Source organism: Zootermopsis nevadensis, unplaced genomic scaffold, assembly GCF_977971745.1.
Source record: "Zootermopsis nevadensis isolate Lab colony 2312 unplaced genomic scaffold, Znev_1.0 Znev_ptg000061l, whole genome shotgun sequence".
NCBI lineage: Eukaryota > Metazoa > Arthropoda > Insecta > Blattodea > Termopsidae > Zootermopsis > Zootermopsis nevadensis.
This window is the reverse complement of record NW_028259192.1, coordinates 17,163,889-17,189,362: the sequence shown is the minus strand read 5'-3', so window position 1 is coordinate 17,189,362 and position 25,474 is coordinate 17,163,889. Positions and strand designations below refer to the sequence as shown.

Sequence of the window (25,474 nt, the reverse complement as noted above, 5' to 3'; positions counted from 1 at the left end):
TAGGGTATTCATAAAAGTATTTTGTCATCAAACCCCCAACAACGCTACCTTTTTTACATGTATCTAATCATTTTGAACACAAACCCTCATTGTATGAGTTAAATTTTCTTGTCAGGTAAATGCAGATTACAAACTTGTAACATGTTTGTAAAACTAACTTTTGTTACGTTCCTGAATACACAATGTTTCTTGAAACAATGTTATAGGGTCAAAACCTGACTCAGAACATCAGAGCTTAAAACCCTGTCAAACCAGTACATTCTTTAACGGGCACGGGCTGGAAGTGTAATACGTTCATAAGCCGGTAGCGTCACCGGTTAGATTCTGGGAGATAAATTAATCTACAAAACTTACAGGAACTATTCCCATAGAAAAGTATAAAAAAAAATTGAAATTAAATTTCCTCTAAACCCACAGAAAATCCGCTTTCGCCAGTGCGTACATTTTTTCCCTCCACTAAATTATTATAACTCTTCCGTTATAAAAGGAAATTTGTGTCTGCTTAAGGACCATGACACGAAGACGTATGACAAGGCGGACGCAAAGATTCACGAAAGAATTTAACCTTGATAATAGACAGAGGTCGGCTTTACGCTCCGGCCGCTACAACCCACAGTGAAAGGGCCGTCGTTTTTCACTGCATATGAGACTGGGTGAGACGGCGGAATATTCTACACGCGTTGGCGAATGTAAAGATTCCTACGATTTGACACGGGGCCGGAAGGAGGAAATGAAATCCGAAAGAATACCCAACACATTTATGAATATAACACAAACCGCTTGAGCTTTAGTTCAAGACGAGCGTAGCCTCGTAGTGGTTTATACACCGATTCGTAACTGGGTCAACTAGGTTTCGAAACCCGACCAAATGATCAACTATTTAGACCCCGATTTACGTAATTTACAAAACACGTCTTAAATGGTCTGCTTCAATATTAAACAAAATCAATTAATTAAGATGCTCTAATGCCAGTCGGCGTTTCTATTATTAGGAACACTGCGACAGCGGACATGCGAATGACAAGGGCATAAAGAAGCACCCGAGGAAATAAAGAAACGTGAATTAAAGAGGAAATGAAAGTGCGGATAGGAAAATGAAATGTGATACGCCTCAAAAGAAGAAGCATGTTTACCAGAGAAAGAAACAAGGGAGAGAGAAAATCGAAAAAAATTACTATGAAAAAAACTAACAGAAGGTGTCAGCATATGAAAAAGGCATCAAAGGAAATAGAAATAGAGAGAGTAATGGAAGTACAATGAACTGTCACGCGTAAGCACAGAAGACGAAGAAAATCGAATGCAGAGAAACGGAGAGCAGGAAGGAAACAGTCGGGAAAATATGAGAGGACAAACGACAGAAATGGAAATATGGGGAAACAGTATCAGGAAAGATGATATAATAAAATCATCCTTGAAAACAAAGTGAAAGCAAAGAACAAGCAAACAGAAACTACGAGAAACATACAAGGTAAAAATATTACATATTTCGTAAAATATGCTATTTTAAAAAAGATGTCTAATGCAGTATAGAAATTTATAATTTTAAAAGACATAATTACAATACTCTATCGCAATTAGCAACAGAATCAGAGCTTTACATATATTACCATCTCTCTATATATTTTCCATTATCATTCAACTTCTTACTGGGATTTTATAATTAACCTCTTTCCAACGTTTAAACAAAGTATGTTCTGTATACCGATTTCAAGACAGAAATTTGTATTGCCAAATACGTTTGGTCACATCTTTCTATCCTATAACGTGGTTCTTTTTCCACCCACAAACGTCTTTTACTCTGCCCGTCAACCATACGTATTCATGCCATGTGTAATCCAAGGTTTTATGGGCATTCATTCGGTACAGTGCTGCCGCCTGCAAATTGTTGTTTAGTTGAACCCGCTTTACTCGACTGTACGATGTGTAGCCTGGCTTTACTCTACGCTGTGTCCCAACAAATATAAAGAAGCAGACTGGTCGTTGTAGAAGGGTAATGTTGGATCTATTTTACACTGACTCTTTGTATATTCATTCTTCACGTATGAGGCGTCAAACTACGAAAGTGGAGCATACTTCAAGAAAAGACAATTCGATGGTTTTATAGGTGTTAGAGTTTCAAGGAGGAAAGAATTTGTAGCAGACCTCCGAATCATCGGGATAGTTACAAAAAGAGAAATGGTATTTGAATTGTCTGAAAATAAGAAGAGAATCTATGTGGGTCACATAGAGTCTTCATCGCATTTTACAACGGTTTATTGATTTCTTTCGAATAGATATACGGAGAAAATGGATCAACATTACATATCTTATACGACATAGTACTTGCGTCATAAAAATTTTGTACACATTTCATAGAACTATTGCAACCTCTTTAATTTTGAGTTTGTATTCAACAGATATGAAACATGTCGGTTCAAAATTTGTATAAATCAAAAGAAAACAATTGGGTCTCTGTTAATTTGAATAAATAATGAAAATATGTAGTCATTCAGTGATTAATTATTGTATATGATTATGACTAATGAACCGGGATGAACATTGTATGAGTCAGTCATAGGCTATGTGGGTACATTATACCGATATCCGCCTAAAGAGCATATTCTTAAAATTTCAGGATATAACTCAAAATTTGAAACTCCCGAATACAATTCAGGAATGCCAACCTGAAAACGGCGATCATACTTATAAAATTATAACATATATTTTTGTTAGGTTACAGTAAATTGCATAAAAAAATTTAATTTATTTCTTAAGGCTTAGAAGTAGAAAATCTAATTTTTTTGATGCCATCATTAAAACATTTCAGTAAAGGGAATTGTTCTCCAGCTCAGTTTTAATTTTCCATGGGCGTGTCTGGAATTAAACTAACACAACCAAGCGGCACGGGAGAGAGCTGTTGTGTGGCTGTTTGCCCGACGTGATTAGTTTCATTCACCTTACGAAGTGAATTCTGCCTCGTATCAGAGGAACCGCTCCACCATGTATCCAAGTAATTGCGCACTCGGAACTCACTTGTTCAATGAACCGAGTAGAACACACATAATCATATAGACGCAGCAAAGTCCTTCAACTTGCCAAGAAATTCATTGCCATTTATAGAACCCAAAGTTTTAGTAACATGATCTCAACATCCTGCAAGTTTCTCGTCTGGATTAGTAGGTAGATACCAACGTCTCCATGGAACATATCATCTCCATCTTAAGGAATGTAGTCAGCTTTGAAGATGGATACAGTACATATTTTTCCAGAACGATGGTTCTACCTACAATTCCAGAGGGCGTTACAGCCCACAACACCGACATCGATAACTTCACGGCCGTAAGAACCTAAAATCTCAGACGTATGAGATACTCTTACCGACAACCAAAGTTACAAACTCCTCAGTCCATAGAGCCTTAATCGATAGGGCCATGTTATCTCCGCAAGACATTCCACGACGACCTGTAACTGCGCATTGCGTTGATTGGGACGAGGTATCTTTCGTCCTTGTTCATGACTACGACCAACATTTTTAATATTATCATTCCATTAACCCAAAACTAAACATTATAATTAACTAACAGATGTTTAATAGACGAAATTAAATGAAGTTCTAACTTCCATAACGTTAATTAAAATGACAGTAAAGGATTCACTAAGGAATAAAAAACGTCAAGATTAAATAAAGAAAATAAGGGAAAAGTAAGAATGAAAGGAAGAAAACAAACTCTAGAAACGAAGAAAAGAATAGGGACAATAGGATGAAAAAGGATAAATAAGGGACAGTCAAAAGAAAGAAGGATAATAAACGGAAAGATAAGAAATATATAAAAATTGTAGTTCTTTTCCACAGCAAAGAGGCCACAAACAGTTTATTTCAGAAGAATTCAAGACCTATTGAACCTTGCAACTGCGTGTCTTAAACAAAACATCCGACTAGTCTGTTCCATTTGCTTAGGAAGGCAGCAGCACAGACTAGCCTCTGAAGTCTACACCAGCATCCATCGAGTGTGTCCTTAACGACATGCATCCCGTCGCCTGTTTAAATGGAAATTTGGATGCGAGCTGACAAGTCAGAGATACGCAACAGAAGACGTCTAACTGTTCTCAATTTAATGCGACAGATAATGGATCAGATCTCAGTAAATCCCCTCTGTCTACACGGCCTTGATCTTATGCGATATCTTGAGTTCTATCTTCTCGAAACCATTACTTACTTTCAATTTCATAAAAACTTCCGTTTTTCTTCTTATGCTATTGTTACTCCGGTAGCTCTTGCTTTGAAAGCTCTGAGAAGAGTATCTATCATTAGCTGAAAAGTTTTAATTGTCCACAGAGTCTGAGTAGGAGCTCGAGAGTTTAAGATACTGAGGTAACCGAAACGAGGACGACGGTGAAACACCACGGCGTCCCATCGAGCACGCTTAATATAGTCTTTTAGAATTATTTTATCTTCAGTCTCTTTTTCATTTAAGATAATAGCGACATAATTATAACAACATCAAATTCTCTTTATTTATACCCATGATTTGGTGATCATAACTCATGAACGACATGAAATTAGATGCGATAAATTCGAACTTAAAACAAAACATTTATAATTTCTGCACGATACTCATTTATATAACAAAATTTACCTACTTACACGGCGTCCACAAAAAGTCAGACATAATTTCTTATAAAGCCTAGTATTACACTCTCGATTCTTGTAAAATTGAAGCTCTTACAGAACATATTTTTAAAGTTTTTAAGAGCGATGGTTTCCCTTTTAAAATAAAAATATTTAAAGTAACGAAGGCATTGTAAGTGCTTTCCAGAAGTACTTGTTAGCAGTGTAATATTCAAAGCTGTGATAACAAACTCTCGGTGATTAAAGACGTTTTCTTTTTGTAAAAATTATTTTGCGTCTAGAAAGAATAATCTCACAAAGGCTTACAGATAGAAAGTTGTGAAAACAAAACCTTACCAATATCATCCCTAACTTTACAGAAAATAACCTGAAGTACAGTAAACTCACCCATCACATTGCCTCATAAAGCTGCTCTCTGGGGAGCTTTTCCAACCTGACATCAAAATTAGAAAACTTTCAGCCACAGGATGTTTAAAAGTTTTGTCGTTTTATGGTCTCTGTATTGCCAGAAAGAGAATAAAACTTGGGGCAGTCCCGCATTTCCAGCTGATTCTGGGAGCCATTAACTGATACATTTTACACGGTGCTCGAATGGACAAAGGCAGCCTCTTTCATTTGGGACGTTACCAAACCATAGGACCACTTTCTTTTATCATGGATCGATAAACAGACGTTACAGTCCGTAACCCCACCCCCCACCCCACATTGCATCACAATGCAACTCTATCAAACAGAGTCCTTGAGAAGCTAATGGTCGGCCTTGCTGAGTTAGCCAAGATATTCCGGTATCTTTTTGTCACACCCGAATGTTCATTGCAGAGTTCACAATAGCCCACCACGTCTTCAACATCCTTGCCATTGTTAACTTAGTTAGGAATCGTTTCCTTCGTAACCAATGCAACAGGCCAGTCCATGTTAGTCTGTTAAGTTATAACCCCTTGTGAACTTACAGCTATATACCACTATTCCAGCGGAACGTACTGCCTCAATTTTAGACGCTGAAGATGGAAGACGTATGTTGATATCTACGTACAAGTTCACTCGGCGTCACAACCCATGAGGCCAACATTGATCTCTTCACCGCCGAAATAATGTCTAAACTCGACTTTCTCTTTGTTCAGTTCTAATTTTGTACATAAACATACTTTTTCAAATGCTATTATTAATCACGAGATCTGAGGACTCTGTCCATTTGATTTTACAGGCTTTAAACGCTAGAAAATTCGACTATCAATTGAGGATAACGACTTTTTGGGAGAATAAAGTTAAAGGATCAAACTAGATTTGAACTATCCCTGATAAAGAGAGAAATCACAAACGGAAGATGGGAGGATAGGAAGAAAAAGTAACCCAAAATTGAAGTAAGGAAGAAAGACAAATGAAGAAAGAAAGGAAGCAATGAGAATGAAAACGATCCGGAAGGGTGGCGTTGTCAGGGAGGAAGTAAGGTAGCAAAGAGAAATGATACCCTGGCTGATGGACGTCCAGAAATAAGAATGACCACTGTCAGTGTCACACAAGTGGACGAGTCAGGGAAATCTCTCGATAAATCTTGCTCTTTACTAGACATACGTACCGAGTCTTATACACGTCACAAGATAAAGACCCTGACTACTCCGTCGACCTAAGTCAAAATTACATTCCAGTTCCGTATTCGAGAAGTTCCCGGTTCGAAAATCTTCTACGGGTCGGCTGTTCTTACATACAATTTTCGTGGTAAGATATTCCTCAGTCTTTGGGTGACAATTCTGGTACGTATTTAAAACAGACTTCTATCACTTAAGTCAATTACGTAAACATATACATGTCCCTGTGTTCAAGTGTCATGTCATGCAGTCGTATCTAATTTTGTATTTCAGATATTATTTGTTCTGATGTCTTGATTCTTCTTGTTGCTTAGTTCAACAACTTAATTTTGGAGATTTCTGTCTTCTGGGTTATTGCGCTGTGTAGTCTGGTCGATGTTAACCAACGTTTCAGAGGTCATACTGCCTCCGTCATCAGGGCGATGAATTCATCGCCCTGATGACGGAGGCAGTATGACCTCTGAAACGTTGGTTAACATCGACCAGACTACACAGCGCAATAACCCAGAAGACAGAAATCTTCATATTCACCGCTGTGAGAACCTCAAGTCTTACAACTTAATTTTGCTAACAACCTGACGAATGCCTGCACCCGTCAAAACTCAACAGCTCACGAAAATGCAAGGAGCCCCTACAAACAGCCCACATAGTAAATAGTAATACATTAGTCGAGACGAATCTGTATGTTCATCAGAGGTTAGGAGGGATAGCACGCAAGAAAGCATATATTGTCTATACTAGAAACATAATTTTCCAACAACAGTACTTTACAGCTCGCTGCAACTGTTAATGATTTGGTTTACGTAGTATATGCGTGTTTTCTTCTACTCACAAGCTACTGACGTAGGCGAAACGGTACCGTTTTGTCCCGTGATACTGCACATGGCGTATTCAATAAAAGTTATATAACAGCTGCTTAGACAATGAACCTGAAAGATGTCCAATTCCTAACCTCGGCTTAAGGTAAAGACTTTTCAAGTTAGAAATTTAACCAAGTCACTAGTCGCGTAGGAAGTCGTTATAGTGACTGAGCTACCACCAATACTTCCTCCTATACCTTCAGAAACTGGCCTTCCAATAAACAAAGACCCAATCGCAATATAAATTAAGGCTATTCTAATTGCCACACTTACAGCGCGGTTTATCAATTCAATCACATAACATGGACATACGTTCAACCGACATACTTCCTTTTCCTTGTAGAAAAAGACATTAATAATTATTTTATTTTGTAATATTTGAGATATTATTATTCTTGCTGTTGTTGTTATAATTATTATTATATTTTACCATATATGTAATATAATGAAAGGAAAAATGGGAACGAACAGAAGGAAGAATGAAAACACGCCAAAATAAACATTCCAGGACCAATATTTCAATCGTAAATAGAGGATCAAAATTAATTTGGAATTTGTTTTTGTTTATGCAGCTGTAATCCTGTAACTGTTTATTCAATACACAGTTTCAGAGTGAATAATATGTTCGGTAAACAGAATATAAAAATAAATGCACTAAAAATGTTGACTCCAGTTTGTAACTGGGCGAAGGAAAATTTTATATACACGTAGAATCACACAGCTTAATGCAGAACGTCAAATTTACGCTAGAAAAGTATTATCCGTATTCATGTTTTGTAAAAAACTGAACTTCGAATTTAAATCCTTCTAGAGAAACATTTGTAAAATAACGGGAGATATGGATTAGCCAATAAAACAAACGGATTGGTGGGCGGTTAAATACTGAAGACGAATACCAGGGGAACAAGACTTCTCAGTATCAGTGAAGTACGACATACTTAGTCAAAGTTGTCCGATCTTTTTCTCGTCTTTGAAGTAGATACTTTACAATTTGTTTCCTGACAAAATTCTGCGTGTAATTCTTATCACCCTCATTCTAGCCATACGCTTAGTATGTCGTAACATTTTAGATTATACTGACCTAACTATATTAAGCGTCATGTATAAATCAAAAGCTCCTCTTTAAAGAATATTTTAATTTATTCATAGCCGGAATATTTTTCTGAGCAATTATTTATGTTCTTTCGTCAAAGTAAGTAGGAAACCATATTTCACACCCACAGAACACAGATGTAAAACCTTTGTTCCATACGTCTTGACAACGGGTGATATTTCAGGTTCTCAAGGTCGTCATCATTAATAAGGTTGATGAAGGCAGCAAGTTCCTCTGAAATGTTGCTCAGTATCTACCAGACTACATGGCGCAACGTTCCAGAAGACAGTAAACTTCATTACAAAATGTTATTATTGAATAATATCACATATTTCAAGAATGTATTCTTCTCTTAACTTCACAATTCATATTCTAACTATAAATATTTAAAAAAATATCTGGAACTTATTCAAAGTTTTATCTTTTGTCTTTATTAAAGTAAATAAGGTGAACGTTCAATTCAGAGGCTTCTGTAATGAGGACGACAGCACTGAATGACATTGAGCTAAATATTATGGTTAGAACACGTACTCTCTTAGTATATTCCTATTACAAGTCAATGAAGAAACTTATGAAGTATCAGATCACTACGTGCGTAAAGAAATCCGTTTGTCTGACAGCGTAAGAGGGTGAACAGAAACACAGAAATTAAACAAGGGGAAAGCAAGACGCAGATTGGAAAGAAACCAAATGGGAAAATCAGGAGAGGTCGGAAGTGAAGAGTAGAAATGAGGACCAAACTAATGAAACACAGGTACAAATTGCATGAAGAGAAGAAAGACAATAAGCTGAAGGGAAGGTAAGAGGATACTAAGACAGACATTCTCAGATCAAGATCACTGAAATAGGAACTATAGTCGAGGAGTGAAGAACTTTCCTTGCCTTACTCAAGATCCGACTTGATTAAAACGTCTACAATGTTTTATAACTACTATTCTCTGATTTTACCCACATAATTCGAGCCTAGAATGCTTATTACTACCACTAAATTGTACAAGGAATTACCGCATATATAAAGTCGTACATTTCTCAAAGATCTGTAACCGAACATCATTTCAGGACGCTATAAGGCCCACTAAACGACACTATTTTCAGTCCCACCTAACTACCAAGTTTGTCCGCTATATTGGTATTAACAACTGCGGGGAATTGAATAAGTATAAATTTGGGATACGGTCCCATGGTAAAATCTCCGTGCCGAATTTAATCAAAACCACCCGAGCGATATTTGAGTGGAATTATGCGGAGAGATGGACAGAACAAAACCTGTATGATATTATTTCATGTGCAACCCTCAAAGAAGGCAGAATTAATATTATGTTGTCTTTCATAACTACATATTTTAAGACAGCAATGATGATTGATATTTCGGATGAAGTGAAGACAAACACTTTAAGATGATCTATCCTTTTTTAATTTCAGGGCAGAAATGAAAGAATACAAAAAGAATTAAATAAAAGACTTCTGCCGGATCACGATTCAGCGGCGGTAGAAGGAACAATTCTGTCAGAGAAGAAATGAAAGCCGGAGAGCGGATGGCACAGTTTCTGCTGATATACAGACGAAGAAAGACGGAAATAAAACCACAAGAATGAGATCGAAGGTTTCTTGTATTTCACTGATCTTACCCCAAGGGAAGTAACTTTAGTTTACTCTGAGATACACCTTAATGTTGCTAATACAGATTGAATAATCGCTCACTTAAGGATCTTAACTGGCCCTCGGATTTCGGTCAGAGTTGTGTTTCGTAAGTTGTCTTGCGTTGTAATGAACAACTGGCCACACGAAAACCACGTACATGGCGGCGCGTGTGGAGATTTATCTGCTGGGATCTTGTACCGTGTAGCCTGGTGGAAGTTTACCGACGTTTTAGTGGTGACAACTGCCCTCACTCATTGCCCTAATGATGGAGGCTGGCAAGCATATCTGGTTGTCAGTAATCTTTCTGCCTTTAACGTAATTGGAAGGTTCTTCGCCCAGTTCACAAGATCTTGCCATCTTTTATGTAAATGCGAATAGGGTAGTAAAAAAACCACGTGGCTAATCAGGAATATCTGTACTAATGAATGATTCCTGGTCTATTTCAAAAGGGATGGCATCCGTTATTACTGCAAGGGTGTTAAATATGGAGCTGTTTACAAGTGAACTAGAGACAGGTAGAGATTCTTAAGATCAATTTTTTTTCTGTCTGACGACAGGTCCATATGAACAGGATCCTTCCATCCTTTTCTCGGACTGGGACCTGTTCATATACGTTCTTGGCAGATCATCCAGAAGTGGTTTGCCATTGCCTTCTTCTGTGTGTGAATGGAGTAATTGTTGGGATGCCACGGAGAAACCGGGGAAGCCCCCGGAGGAAAACTCCGTGTTGCCTAGACCACGGCCTTGCCCAACACAAGTTATAAATTCGGGCACCGCCGGGAATCGAACCCGAGACTCCAGGATTACAAGGCCAGCGTTCTAACCGCTAGACCACCGTGTGGCTATGAATGCAATATAAAAGAATTTTAGAAAAGAAGTATAAATTAAAACACAGTTAATCAAAAAATCAATAAAGTAACGGGTTTTAAAGTGTAGACGAAAGATAAAATTGTACAAGGAATTTTCTAGGAGAAACTTTTCTGTTACTACAAGAATAAATCTAACAATAAGACTACTTTGCATAATTTATGACATAGGAAGATAGCAACACAAATAGCAAAGTAAAGAACAAAATTTGAAGCATAAAAATATTCTCCAATACGTCGAACTTGTAAAACGTTCTCTTTTTACTTTATAAAAGATATTTCATTGCTTCTGTCGGATTTACAATACTTATATCACTGATATTAGTGACAACGTAAAGAGATCATTCAGACTTTTTTACAATTTCATTCAACTCTCTTGACGCTGAATTCAAAAATATAAGATGTAACTATGGCGAATAATGTGATTCCAACCAGTCCCTGCTGTCTGACGTTTACTTTTTGATGTTAGACAGGGTAGAAAAGAATAACGTATAAAGACTACTCCGTTCCTTGGAAGTTACTTTCACTGCTTGTAACTATCGTGTGAAACAAAAACGAAGGTTTAAATATTTACACGAAAGGATGTTATTAAATTTGTTAAGGAAACTAATAACATCCTCGCATGTTAAAGGGTCCTTATTCAGAGCTAAAGGAGGCTCCATCTAGTGTGCACAAGAAAATCTCATATCAAAATATTTACATGCATTTCTTGTCTTCGTATAAAAGAGTTTTTATTAGGTTTGAAAACAGCGACACGTCTATTCGACTGGTGCAAGTACGTACGTGAAAGAAACACATCATGGATTTGCTGTTCTACGTAACTTGAAAGCTGCAACTTCAAATAAACAGACATACATACTTAACGTGGAGAGCTAAATATGTACTTCAAGTCTCTGTAACATTAAGTAAAAATTCAGTGTTAATCGCAACGAATACAGTAATAATAAAATTATTCGTCTGTATTTTATTCGATTTTCTTTGGCCTTAATGCAGAAATAGCCCGGTCGATATAGAAACCGGCCACAGGACGGATTACCGCAATAAGGTTCCAGGCAGAGACAGGATATTTCTTTTCGCCGCCATTTCCAGACTGTCTCAGGGGCCCACCCAGTCACCTAATCAATGGGCACAATAGACACTTTCCACGAGAATAACGCGGCCGAAAATTAAGGCTTACCGCCAACGCCGTAATTAAAAAATGAATGCTTTATGATAATTCAATTTTGTTTCACAGTATTACTGCACTAAATTTTATGTCAGTTAAGAGGATAAAATATCTTGTTATTTATCCTAGTTAAAAAGTTTATTAAAAGGGCAGGGAAGGAGCTGTAGCAGGTTTAATGCAACTTCTACATGCCTATAAAAAAAGTTCTTCGGATTTACCTTGACACCTTACGATAAAGGTTTAACTTTATTTAACGACTACCACGAAGATAAGCTTTTCTTTTATCTGAAGGCGGAAACGGAGCCAGCTTCCGGAGTTCATAAATTTGCAGATTTTTATCCAGGCAACAGAGAGACAAAAGTATATTCACTATGATATTGTTACGTACTCCCTAAAAAAAAACTAGACCACCGTCTATATTATTCAATTATGTTATGAAAATTTACCGAAATAGTTAGTGTTATTAAGGATTACAAAAAGTAATTAATTTCTGTGACTTGGCAGAAGAGAGTAGATCTGTTGGTCTCAGGGTAAGATACGTGTCTCTGATTTAGAGTGTTCTAGGTTAGATCCTCGGCCACATATGATGTTTATACTCACAAATTGAAGCTTTCAGCCCAGACAAAGTTAAAACTTTGGAAATGTAAATAAATCTCGTCCCCCCTTTGCGGCCCGCAGTGCACGTTAATTGCATGCCCCCTCGAGACCATCATTCACACAGACATCCTGTCACTCGGAGTAACATAATGCGCCCTATGGGTTTTCCACCTCAGAAATGGACTCCGCGTCCTTGCCTAGCTGGGTGGAGGAAAAGATCATAGCCTGTACCTGAAGGCATTCGACACAAATTAACGAAATTTGTGGGTTGGCAGTTAAACCCAGATTCCGTAAACGGGCGATCAGAACGCTTATCATCTCTTGAACGCAATGCCAATTCAATATGTAACCTTAGGCACACAGTTGACATTCAATCAACCAACTAATTATATACGGAATGTGGGGTATTTAGCCGCTTTGCTCAGACGTATAAATTGACAGTGGGAGGAACAAACTAACAGTCAGATTGAGGTAGTTAAATAATCTACGAAGTGCAGAACACGATTTGAACACTTGAGAAGGTTGCATAGGCTTAATTAGAGAATGTTTACTATACACGTATTGCTAAGAAGAGACCTGAAACAGGCTGTTGTAAACACGATAATGAGCTTTTACGTTCCATAAAAGGCGCGGTATCCCTTTACTGTGCACCTATTAACTTCTATAAAAAGGGACTCCGCTGCACAGAGGTGGACTGTTTAAGATCTCTGTCTTGAGAGATCGTCGGTATCCAAGGACAGCCACAGACCACTTCATGTAATTGATTTCTTTTCTTTTTTTCCAAAATGTATCACAAACCAAGTAACATTTCTAAGATGTCCAGACACAGTCAGCCGCCTTTAACATGGATCAGCGCACTCAAGCGTGCATATAGAGCAGATCTGTAGGAATACTTCCTTACCCACAGCCCCTATGTGATCTCTTCCGCCTTCTGAAACCGTCTTCATCAGATCCTCATTAAGTAAACGAGGATCCACGGTCTCAAGGAAAGGAAATAGGCCAACTTGGCAGGGAGACAGAAGTAATCAAGTTGGAAAGGCAGCGCACAGTACCGAATTTCACTTCAATCCAAGTAGCTTGCCTCAGCTTCCAAACCTTACCCATATAACAGTATGGACACTTAAGCATGTCTACTGCTGGAAACATAATTGCAGAAATAATACTTTGTAATACATTTAGCCTGGAACAGCAAGGTATGTTTCATGCGATTCCTAATCTTCCATAGAAATACCTAGATGAGTTCTAAGTTCATCATAACGTATTTTCTCTTATTATGTACAGTCCACGACTGTAATCTAGAGACTTGCGGGGTGAGGAAGTGGGGTGAAGAAGGAAGGAGGAAATATAGCATCTGCCTTTAACGCTTCGGACTTCCTGCATTCCTTGCAAGTCTGAAGATTACAGTCGTGGACTGTAGGCTACTCTACGTCTTTACTTGTTTTGAGTTGTTAGTATGTTTATCGGAACCGGGGCACTAAGCTACTACAACAATTAGAATATAAAGGGCCAAGGCCTATTTTGACAGAGTTATTCTTTCTTTACCCAACGAATATAGATTTTAGAAAATTAATCTTAACCATTTGTTCCGATAATGCGATATAAGGATGGACGGACGGAGATGTCTTCGCTGCGTGTGTTAAGAACGGATAACTTTTTGAAAACTCTGTTCTGCATTAAGATTTCCTTCAGTAGAAATAAGGAGGTGGCATCACAAGCCTCTATAGATGTAAAATGGAGCTAAGTATTAACTTGTCCGTGCACACAGACGTACACAGAAAGTTGATAAACTATTGAGAAGGAGGGCCAAACAAAAACACATGAGTGATGAGTTTGTACCCAGAAGGATGGAGGATTTGAAGGTGATAAGAAACACCCTCACCATGCAAAAATTCTGTCATACATATGTCAGTACGCACACTGGATTTTACCAAGCAGTCACGAAACGCATGGAATCTTCATTAGACATTTTTTTCTTAATTCCGTTCAAAACGTAACCTAAGAAGGACTATCCAATGCTTCGATAATTTAAATACTATTCAATTAATGTGCGCCATTAGAAGTTACACTTTAAATACAGCGTAATATGTAGAAATTCTAATTTTTTATTACTTTCTTTGAACATGACTAAACTTTAGACTGTGACTAAATTGCAATAAGTCACTTATTTCTCATGAGTGTTGTGTTCATTCACAGGCTTCGTTTTTCTTGAACAAACAATTCCGGTGTAATACAATCTCAATAAGCACTGCTATATTAATGAAAATATGAACAGTCGAAACAGAACTTTGAAAAGAAACCTGCCATGTCCCAATAAAAACGTTATTTGAAGTCAGAGAGGATAATATTAAAATGAAATCTTACGATAGAGGTTTGTATGGTGTAGACTGTGTGTTAAATCAGATATTTTAATTTGGTATAAAACTGACTTCATTAAAAAAACAAGTTTCTTCAATCATAACTATACCCTTCATACAAACAGCTCACTTTTCTTTCACGAAACTTTGATATCAATTGAATTCAATGAATCTACTTAAACCGTTGCTCATTTATTTCGGAAGAGAAAAAGTAATTATACCATTGAATCGTCATGGATTCTTCAACTTTCAACGCGGCCAAACCGCGAAAATTAGAGGACAAGAATCAGTACAATCATTTATTCATGCAGATTTTAATGCACGGCTCAAATATTTAAGATCTAAAGAGAGATGCTTCCATCTAGCGTGCCACGTTAACATCCAGAAGTGAGGACAGCTATGGAGACCTAGCAGCAAGCCATTCAAGGCTTACAAGTCATCTCATGTGCTGAAAATATTACATCGGTCCTTGAATAAAACAGGAGCCTTTCAAGAAGCTCGCCATATCGAAATATCGACCCACCATCAGAGACACGAGGGAAATCTATCGCTTACATTCTGACGGAATAAATTTATCGCTGGGGTTGAACAACATACTGCCCTCTCAACTTTCTGACAAAGAAGTAACAAGAGTGGAAACGTATTCTCAGATTTCAACTTCAAATGGCTTTTCAAATTCGTTTTATTGCGACTCTGCACAACTCGATATTAACTGGCTGCAAATAGAAAAAATCTACAGTTGCAAAGCTCGTGGATTTTGTCCGCGTTACTCAACGGATGTTAAAGTACGTGTTCATAGATCAAATTGTGCACCGAGCCGAGGTATTTCATCCGTTTTTTACTCGTATTAAATGCCCACACTTTGTTTACAGAGGACATACTTAATTCTGACGGCAGTGATAATGAGCAGCGCATGCGCGGATCGTATTGTACTGACTTTCCTAACTCCCATTTTTCATGACGAAAACATAAATGCTATTTATGATTTGAGGTTTTCACAGCGGTGAATATGAAGATTTATGTCTTCTGTGTTGTTGCGCTGTGTAGTATGGCAGATGTTTACTAACGTTTCATAATATTACATTTCACAGAGAAATAAAATTATATTGTTTCACAAATATAATACATAGCAGAATATGGCATTGACTAGAGGCGTTAAATATTTTTTTATTATTAGCTAAATGTACTCCACTTCCAAGAAAAATCTTTCCAACAACTGGTGAGGAACTGAACGAATTCGTATTGCTATATGTACCAATTCCTGTACGCTAAACAGTCATTCAGACAATTTATAAAGTTCAACTTGAGCTCCGATTATTGTCGACATATCAAAATGAAACTGACATGAACACTTAACATCACAAGTGTGTAATAACAATATGTTAAAATGTTATAAGGTCATTCGAGCGCTATATTTATTATACGAACGTGAAACAAAAGTAAAATTCAAGCAAGTTAATTGAGATATCATAACAGTTTGCATTGTATAGGAGAACAGATAAATAAACTGAGACATTACAGCAGGACTAAATACTTTCGATAAAAATATGAAGTTAGTTAACGACAGAAAGAAACATTTAAACATACAGAGGACAAAAGACAGTAGAATACGTGGATCACAGGGCTTCAAATGTATTTGGAACACAGATACCGCAGTGCGCCACAGAAAAAATATGGGAAAATCAACAGTAGGTGGCTAAAGCATGAACGTAGAAGAAAACACAGCTAAACACCAAATTCCATCAAAATCCGCTGAGTGGTTTTGGAAGCAGAGGCCTCTGACGTCAGTATTATGTACACGGCTAAGTTTAACGTACTGTGTGGAAAGAAGGCATAAGAACATCTACAGTTGATGCATGCACTATAGGATTATATAACACAACTGTGCAACCAAATATAGTGACGTTAACAGAAGGATGAATACCGCATATCGTGACGGTACACAGTAAGTATAAGCCACAGTCCCATTAATGTTGTCTGTTCCATTTCTCTGACGCCAGGGAAAATTCTGAACAATGGTGACAGTACTACATAGACCTAATTATTTTTCTTTTATGATAAATCTGTGTTGTATGAGACTATGAAAGACGCCCGTTGGAATCTGATATCTCTCAATATACGGTGTATGGTTCCAGAATCCTAAACTTGTATGAAATATACGCTACTCTATACGATTGGCATTAAGTGTACAGAAAGATTTTAAGGAGTAAATATACAGTCCTAAATATGCCACATTACCGACGAAAATCCTACGAAACAAGTCATACTTTTTAAAAGAACATTAACACTCATTTTAAAAACGCATTCTTCTCTAATAGTAGTCATCAACATTAACATCATAATCAGTTCCTGAACTTACTTATGTTCGTGTTTAATTTTTAAAATATTTTTAAAGCATTCCTACCTTAGGAGATGGTATCACTTCGTGAGATTTGAGATTCCGATGGTGTTGAAGATGTGCGTTATGGTTTGCTGTGTTTTGATGCCGTCGCTGACCTGTAAAATAATTAGTGCGTTACTCCTTATTCATGGGAACGGTAAACAACATTACTAATATTACCACAAGAATCCGAGATTAATTCATTTATATTATACATTACACTCTCTTCAAAATTATCGATCATATATTTTTTTATTTCACCTAATAACATGCTACCTTTTGCCTCAGAATTTTCTTAAAACATATTCATGTATGTGCACATGTTCTTTCAGGTATGTTACCTATTTTGACACCCCCGTACCGATGCCATAATACACCAGTGAATAGAGCTACCTTTATATAAACTCGGGACCTGTCCCATGTCATGCCATGAAGGGCCACCTGTCTAGGGTTGGCAGTGAGGAAAAAGAGGACGAAACTAAGATGTTATTCGTGTTGGTAGATTTGTCAACCCAGGGTGAGAGACCTGTGCCGATAAAAACCTCCATGTACGTGGCAAACCTACAACTGTGACTTTACAGAGTTTAGTGACGACTGTATGAGAACATACGACAGTCGTTTAAGATCTACTTGCACTTCTTTTATTCGTAGGAAGCGATAAATAAGACTGAAGGCGTGAAATTTAGTGGAATGGTAGTAGTGGCAATGCCAGCGAATACAATCACTCTGCAGCGTAAAAGCAGTGCAGTTAAATCGCAGGCGGACCGCTCTGAGGACACGTTATGTGAAAACGTCGGCTAGGAACAATGTTAAAATATGTTTCATTACTTCAGGATCTTATTGCGTGAAAATTGTTATCAGAAACTGATGGACGATCCTGAAGTATTTCCCACTAACTAGATGTATTTTCCTTGAGTTGACAACCTAGATCAGTCTTAGAGGAATGTGTTACGAAGTCTGGGGTTGTCTAGTACGTCATGAAACTGTACAAGATACTTGGAGGCGTTCTTCTTATTCTACACATCGGAAAGAAATGAAGGAGGAAGGCGAAATGTACGTCAACCGTCCTGCCCGAAACCTGTCACTTTACAATAAAGTAATCTCGATTATTTCACATAGAACAGAATTCAAATAATTCACTTAATGATTTTGATTCATTTATGCTGAAGTTTCAACTTAGCTATATATACTTGCTACTCTGTTTCAAGTTACAATTTTAAATTCAGCTCACTGTTATGGTATTCTAATATAGGTTTAATAAGCCCGTATGAGAGAAATCATAAAGACATCACGGCGTGTATTTTCGGTCAGACGCCCACCGTAATTCTGGTCATTTTTAAAGCAGATGTGACAACATACTTTTTTAACTTTAGTATGACATTCACAGTTGGAACTGCTATTCCAATATGGGGGATAAGCGCCTTCACTCAACATTAGACTTTCAACGAATCTACTCGGGGAGTGGGGAACGTCAGCTGTTGTAAGCGTCATGGCAAAATTTGCATATGGAGCAAGAGGTGAAAATTGAAACGGAGGAAACTTTTGCTATCCTCACGTCTGATTTGGTTACACGTAGATAAATTGTGGGACTGTGTATCACTTATGGGATTTCGATCCTTTTTTACCCCCCACCAATATTCTGCCTATCCTATAAAAAGAGACGTTCGACATGAAATACATTTGTACGAGTCCGGTTTCCAAAAGCCCAGATAGTGCTCTCAAAGAGATGTTTTGAAACGCTACCTACAAACTGTGATAAATCTGAGTCTTTTCTAGAACAGCCGTATTATTTCGGAGCCCACATATCACCTTCGAAAGCTAAGAAAGGCTCAAAGATTTCTTTAATCCCCTGCTATGAAATACAGAACGTACGATGAAATATTTTACGGTAACACTGCACATGAACAAAAAGGCATAGGAATGGGAATTAGACGCATTCGAATAGGTCTTGTAACCAAATTTTTATATATACTTTACAAATATTTAATGACGGCGCTGTGACTGGCCCGTCATATGCCATGAATTTATTCGGTTTCAGTTCACATATTTTTGTGCAAGTCGAGAATATCTATAGTCATTGAATGTCCTACCCACCTACCAAGTACTGGTGTAGTGGTAGCCAGTGGTAACAGAGAGGAAATTCGAAGAGTTGTTGCCTGGTTCACAGAAGTCTTGAACACAAGCCAGAAACAAACCTTCTGGGCTCTGTTACTAAAAAGTAACGCATCGTGGGTTTGTTTTACTAGTTAAATTGCGCCTGCAAAACCCGTGTTTAGAACTCCCGCACAACAGACGCGCCCGGAGATGCCGGTCAATCAAATGTTTCAGTGCAGACCGACGCTGTTCGACACTTGCAGACACTCTGCATGGTTTTAGCATACGCCTGCTGTTCTACAACCCGAATACATTATTGTATTACCCGAGGTCCAAAACAAACTTCATTTCAGCGCACTGAGCCCAAAGCAGCGACCGAATAGTTCGCATTCCTGCTTCGCACTCTGGAAGTCTCGGATTCGATTCACATCCCATATAGATCTGCTATCCTAACAAAATTCATGTTTTGATTCTCCTCAGTCCCCCCAGGCAAATATCGAGAGAGAGTAGTATTTTAAAATAGGCTACGGCCTCCTCCGCTCACATCGATCTACTTTTCAACTCATTATTCATTTAAGATATTAAATTTATGCTCGTGTTAATAATATTTAAATATCCCGTCCGCACGTCAAATAAAACATTACAAAGATAAACTGATTAATGCTTTTAAAAAAATAATTGCTGTTGAGTGTGAGAATCACGTGAAACTGGTACATACTTACAGGGCAAAACGTAGAATTTTGACATGTGAGATATGTATAGTTGCCACATGGCTTTAAAGAGTTAAATCATCCTATAATTTGAAGCTATACAGTCTGTGCTATAGACAGCGTTGTTAAATAGACACTACCTATCCCAGTGTCTGAACACCACGCCATGATGCCAATTATAAACACATTGTATGCATTTATTCGTACTTCAGTTCCATTAGAGGACAGATAGTGTAGAACGTGCCGAAATTTTGTACTCAGCTCGATTCTGCAGAATCTGCGAAGAAGTTGCACTACAAACACAACAAGAACTGTTTCGTATATAAAGCGCTGGAAACAAAGTTTAAAAGCAGTACGGGTTTTTTTTTACGAGCATAGAAACCATTTCTCGCCAAGTAGTAGTTGTTCTCAATGACAAATTAAGATTCTAAACATGCTTTGTGTCACAGTGAGCTACCAGCTGCTGTCTCACATAACTTTACAACTACGGTAATTTTGATGGCGAAAACTAGGCACCGCCTGTTTCATTCTGTAACGAATAAAGACGTCACTGGAGCTGGATGTTTTCTGGGTAAACCTCAAATCCTACAAAGACGTCAGCCCTTCCGCGCGCCGTCAATGCCCACAACTCAACTATATTCAACAAACGTGTAAAAGTATTTTGTTTGGTATTTGTGAACATAACCTTTACGAAGTGTTATGGACATGGTGCTTTGACACTGGAATATTTTAAATAATCAAAAATAAACCTTAACAACTGAGTATCATATCCCAATGATTCTTTGATCTCGTGGGGTTTATTTTGTAATTGGTAACCCCTTCATTGGATGCACATATTATTCTTTTTAGATAAGATAAGATAAATTTGTGTTAATAGGTACCAAACATCGTGGGACATTATATACTGGGATACTGGGAACGACCCGTTCTTCAAGTGCCTGAGCACTGCGGGTCTCAACTTTTCGTTGGCTCGATCTATAGACATTCGGTAGGACTCCTTGGACGAGAGATCGGCCCGTCGCAAGGCCTCTACCTCTACACAGGACAGCACAACACAGAAAAACGCGGACAGACATCCATGACTTGAGTGGGATTCGAACCCACGGTCCCAGTGTCCGCGCGGCCACTGCGGACCCCCGGAACATTATATTCACGTATTAATTACATAAACGTTTGTAGCAATTTCACAGAAACTGACAGTGATCTGAAATAATTTTACAGTGAATACAATACATATGCGACTCATAACAAACTGTATTATTTATAAAGAACGTCAGATTATACACAACGACAGAAACTATAAATCAGACGTGATACAGCGTAATTCTAAATTAATAAATTGTTCAAACTTAATTTCATATTCTTTCTTTTTCTGCTGATGAAAAACATTAAATGACAAACGATCATTCTACGTCAGTTGTTCTTATCCCACGCAAAATTTTCTCTCTCTTTTTCAGATTCGTTTTTATCCACATTTTGCTTCAAAATCACGAAAAGTCCTATTCGGTAACCAGAATGAAGCTTCTGGTGTAGAAATCGTACATTCACAATGAGATGCCATGTTGATCCGAGTGTACAACAGTGAATGTGTGTGCACACCTCTCTCTCGCTCCTTCGTCTGTGTGCCCTGCTCTGACAAGCAACTAGCTCCTAAATCACGGCGAGGCTTGCTAATGGAATGCAAACGGAGCCATTAGCTCGGGCAGACATGGACTTTAACCCCCCCCCCCCTCTCCAGCTTCCACACCATACAAAGAGACCAAGAAGTCTAACTTAGCGGTAAAGATAAGCAAGGTAAGGTAATTCAGGTTTAACCACAACCTAACACTAGTTTCCCTTTGCCCAAAGCCCAAAACGTCCATACAGATCAGAAGCTACACCTCACCATAAAATACCTGACTGCTAAGAATTGTACCTTGGCTCCTGGAACGCGATGGACGGCAAAAACAAAGATTACGAACCCTAGTTCTGGAAAACATGAAACATTTAAAATAATTATCAAATAACTAACTGACGAATAACAAAGAAATTAACAGTGTGGTGCGAAAACCAGTAATTTTGTACAGCCCTGACCACTTCCTTTCACTTCATACTCTGGAAACACATCTCTATACATTGTCATGTGACCTTGTTTGGTAAACGGCCGATTAGTAGCATTATCAGAAATCATCATTTCGAAACACTGCATTTGTTAACAAAATGACAAATCTGTTGAAATTCTGTCAATAACAGAGACGTAATGACCAAGCTGCAAACGGGGAGAATGGCGCTGGAAAGTGAGGTTAAGGTTATTGATATATATTTTCGACGTCACAAGATTACTTGGTTTGTTCGATGGAACCAACGTTTCTATATTAAATCTGTAAGAGACCAGGGAAGGAATTTAATAAAATCTTTCTATGTATAGAGAGAAAGTATTTCTGGAACGCATTAAAGGTTTCATTCAATGGAAGATCGTGTTATGAACGCGATCTCTTCCCGTTAATGTACAAATTGAAATATACTTAAAAGCGAATTTAAATTGGCGTTAAATGCATTCAGTTAATTAAAATAGTATTTGTTATAAAACAAACGAAACTGCTTTTAATGCTTATATAAACAAAACCACGTACTAAGCTTATTATTATATTCCAGAACGTTTTATTAACAACACAGAGACCATCGTTATCAATATGAATAGAATTAAATTGAGTTCCAGTATGTACCGGAAATTACTTGTAACTTAGCTTCTTATTCGGATGGAAATCTGTTCGAACTTAGGCCATTCTTCTGGCTATCTTCATACGAATACAGTCATGGTACTTTTAAATAGGCCACGGCCGTCTCCTTCCAAATTCTTATCAATTCACCGTCCGTAACAATGTTTCTGTCTCATTCGTCGCCACATAACCTCAAAAGTTTGAAAAGTTTGTTAAACAACCAAAAATCCTATATTTTTAAGGACGATGTTTTCAAAGTCCGTCTGGTGTGGCTAGGGGAAGGAAATTAGCTTAGCAAGTAGGATTCTATTCCACGGAATTAGTTATTCATAGAAAAATATTTATATTTCATGTTACATAATCGTCACACCAATTAGAGCTTTATGCCACTGTGGGCTTTGCTGTGTGGGTGTGAATACCAACAAGCATTTCTCAGAGCCACGACCAGTAATCCAATTATGACGGTCCAATTACCAGCGTCACTAGTGCCCACAAAACTTACTTTCGTGTGTTTGACGTGAGACTACATTAGTGCAGGCTTAGTTCTGTGAAACAATAAATAAACAGAAATACTGCTCCGCCCAGACAATCGTACAAACAGATTCACGTAATAAATTCCTCCTCAATTTTAATGCCAAAAGTTGCGTGATAGCATGCTGATGGTTCAGCTGTTCAACATCACCTTATCCTCCCACAACAGACGAAAGGATAATAGGATACATTATCTACTGCTCTCATTCCTGCAACAGCCAACTTCACAAAAGGATTCTTCAGAGCATCTGTTTTTAAAAAGGGAACTGCAGTATGCAAGATGTTTTACAATTCTTTGCATAAGAAACTGAATTCGAAAGACCGAACCAAGAAAATACATATAAAGTAAGATAAAGAAATGCAAACTTGTAGATGACAAGCATCTGGGGCAGTTATGTACCAATAGGCTCTAAAGGGTTAAACATTTCTTTAATGAATTTCCTTCCAAATCTTTGTTACTGTAAAATACCACGTTTTCATGCACCAAACACAGAACATACCACCAATGAGGCTTATGTGATGTTATTCTGTTTAAATAATATAAATTGTACAGTCCAGTTACAAGTAAATATACGTACTTTGGAGAGGCAGCATCAGGATTATTTACGACATTCACTGTCATTTATCCAGACGCAAGCACTTAAAAAAAGAAAAGAAAATGTTTTCTTTGCGATATGATGCTTAAGAGTCGATATAAATCTGATTAAAGTCTTCATTCACAATTTAAATCCGTTCCTATAGGAGCTGTATGTTTATTTAACACCAGTACAATAGAATTTTGGTAACAGACCCAGCGAAAGCTGTTTTATTGTATCAAAGTTTATAAGCTTTTCAACATTGAAACCAAAATGGTGACCACACACTTTGAATATACCAGAATAGAACTAACATTCGAATCTAACGTGAAGGCAAATGAAGGTTTTCATCAGCAAGGACAAACTTGTCTCACACTGAAGGTAGGCTGGACTTCACAGGACGAGGGACTGTAGAACAATGAATGAATGTATGTGAAAGGAAGTGGTAAGAGGGAGACAGTTTAAAGTTCAAGCTCTGGACGGAAGGGGTGGGGGAGGGGGGGAGGAAGGCTCGATCTGGAAGTAAAGTCTATTGTGTGTCTACCGGCCCTGATGGTGTGCCCTATCAACGACAATGAACGGAACTAGGCACAGCACTGACAATCAAACAAGTTCACTCAGCCTTGTGAAACTCTCAGTGGACCCAGAGCCAGTAGCACTGCAGACCAGAAGAGATTCATGGAATGAACAGATCGACAGCCTCCTCTGAGTTCAATGACCTCCCCTTCCGATGACGCAACAGTCTTGCGCCCAACGTCAAAAAGTGATCAAGATGTCAGGTCACGACGCAGACCAGGTGAAAATATGACTTTACGAGTATATCTGCTGTGTTCAGTCAGATACACGAACGATAACTTATGCAAAGACACGTCCAGTAAAGAGAGGATGGAAAACTTTACGCAGCTTTCAGAATTTTCTGTGGAAGCACAAAATATCACAAGCATGACTGCAAAAATTAAATTAACATAATATAAATTACGTAATTAACAGACCAGGAAATATGAAAAGGCATGTTCAGAATCCATAAGTAGGTCGTCAACATGAGTGTAAAACAACATTCTGGCGACAATAAAAATGCGACTTAAATGAAATAAATTCATCTGACACAAAATATTAAGCGGTCTTGTTTACAGAATATGACAAGTGGCGCTTTCCGGTTGCATGTTTCCATTCCACTCAGCTGAATATCAACAATCATTTGACACAGTTCCCCACCAAATCATTAATTTTCGCGACACAAATATGGATTATTATGTTTGTGCATTGCGAACAGCGGGTATACTATTACAGAACCTCGCTACACTTGTCTATTACCACTATTATAGTCTAGGAATAATGTGGTGGCACTTCTCTAAATATATTGTAAGTCGCGTAGGGCACTTTCAGTACAGAATATAGGTTTGTGAACATTGCATATAATTATCTGACACATTCGTGGGAGCTCTATGGCGATACTCGGCTGGGAATGGGAACAAAATTTAGTGGTGGATAACGTAGTTGTATAAAACAAGTCCAGTGTTATAATGCAGCATGCATTTTATTGTCGGTATAAGGGAATTACGATAGCATGCATTTGATAATATAAATTAAACTATTTCATTAAATTATATAGAAGTTAATGACGAATGGATAGAGACAATAGAAAAAATTTAGCAGATCTAACAAATACGTTAGTTAGTACATTGGTTGAAAATCTTGGAAAACTACCTCTCAC

The 25,474-nt window shown here is 37.8% G+C and overlaps 1 protein-coding gene across 9 annotated transcripts in view; it reads right to left on the bottom strand.

The window, feature by feature from the left end:
- Window positions 1-25,474, bottom strand: part of LOC110830662 (lachesin) — a 555,442-nt gene that overhangs the window by 426,802 nt on the left and 103,166 nt on the right. For all 9 annotated transcript variants that reach the window (XM_087340972.1, XM_087340974.1, XM_087340973.1 and 6 more), the window contains one exon: window positions 17,176-17,267. The gene's annotated coding sequence lies outside the window, so the exon portion shown is untranslated. The remainder of the gene's footprint in view (window positions 1-17,175; window positions 17,268-25,474) is intronic.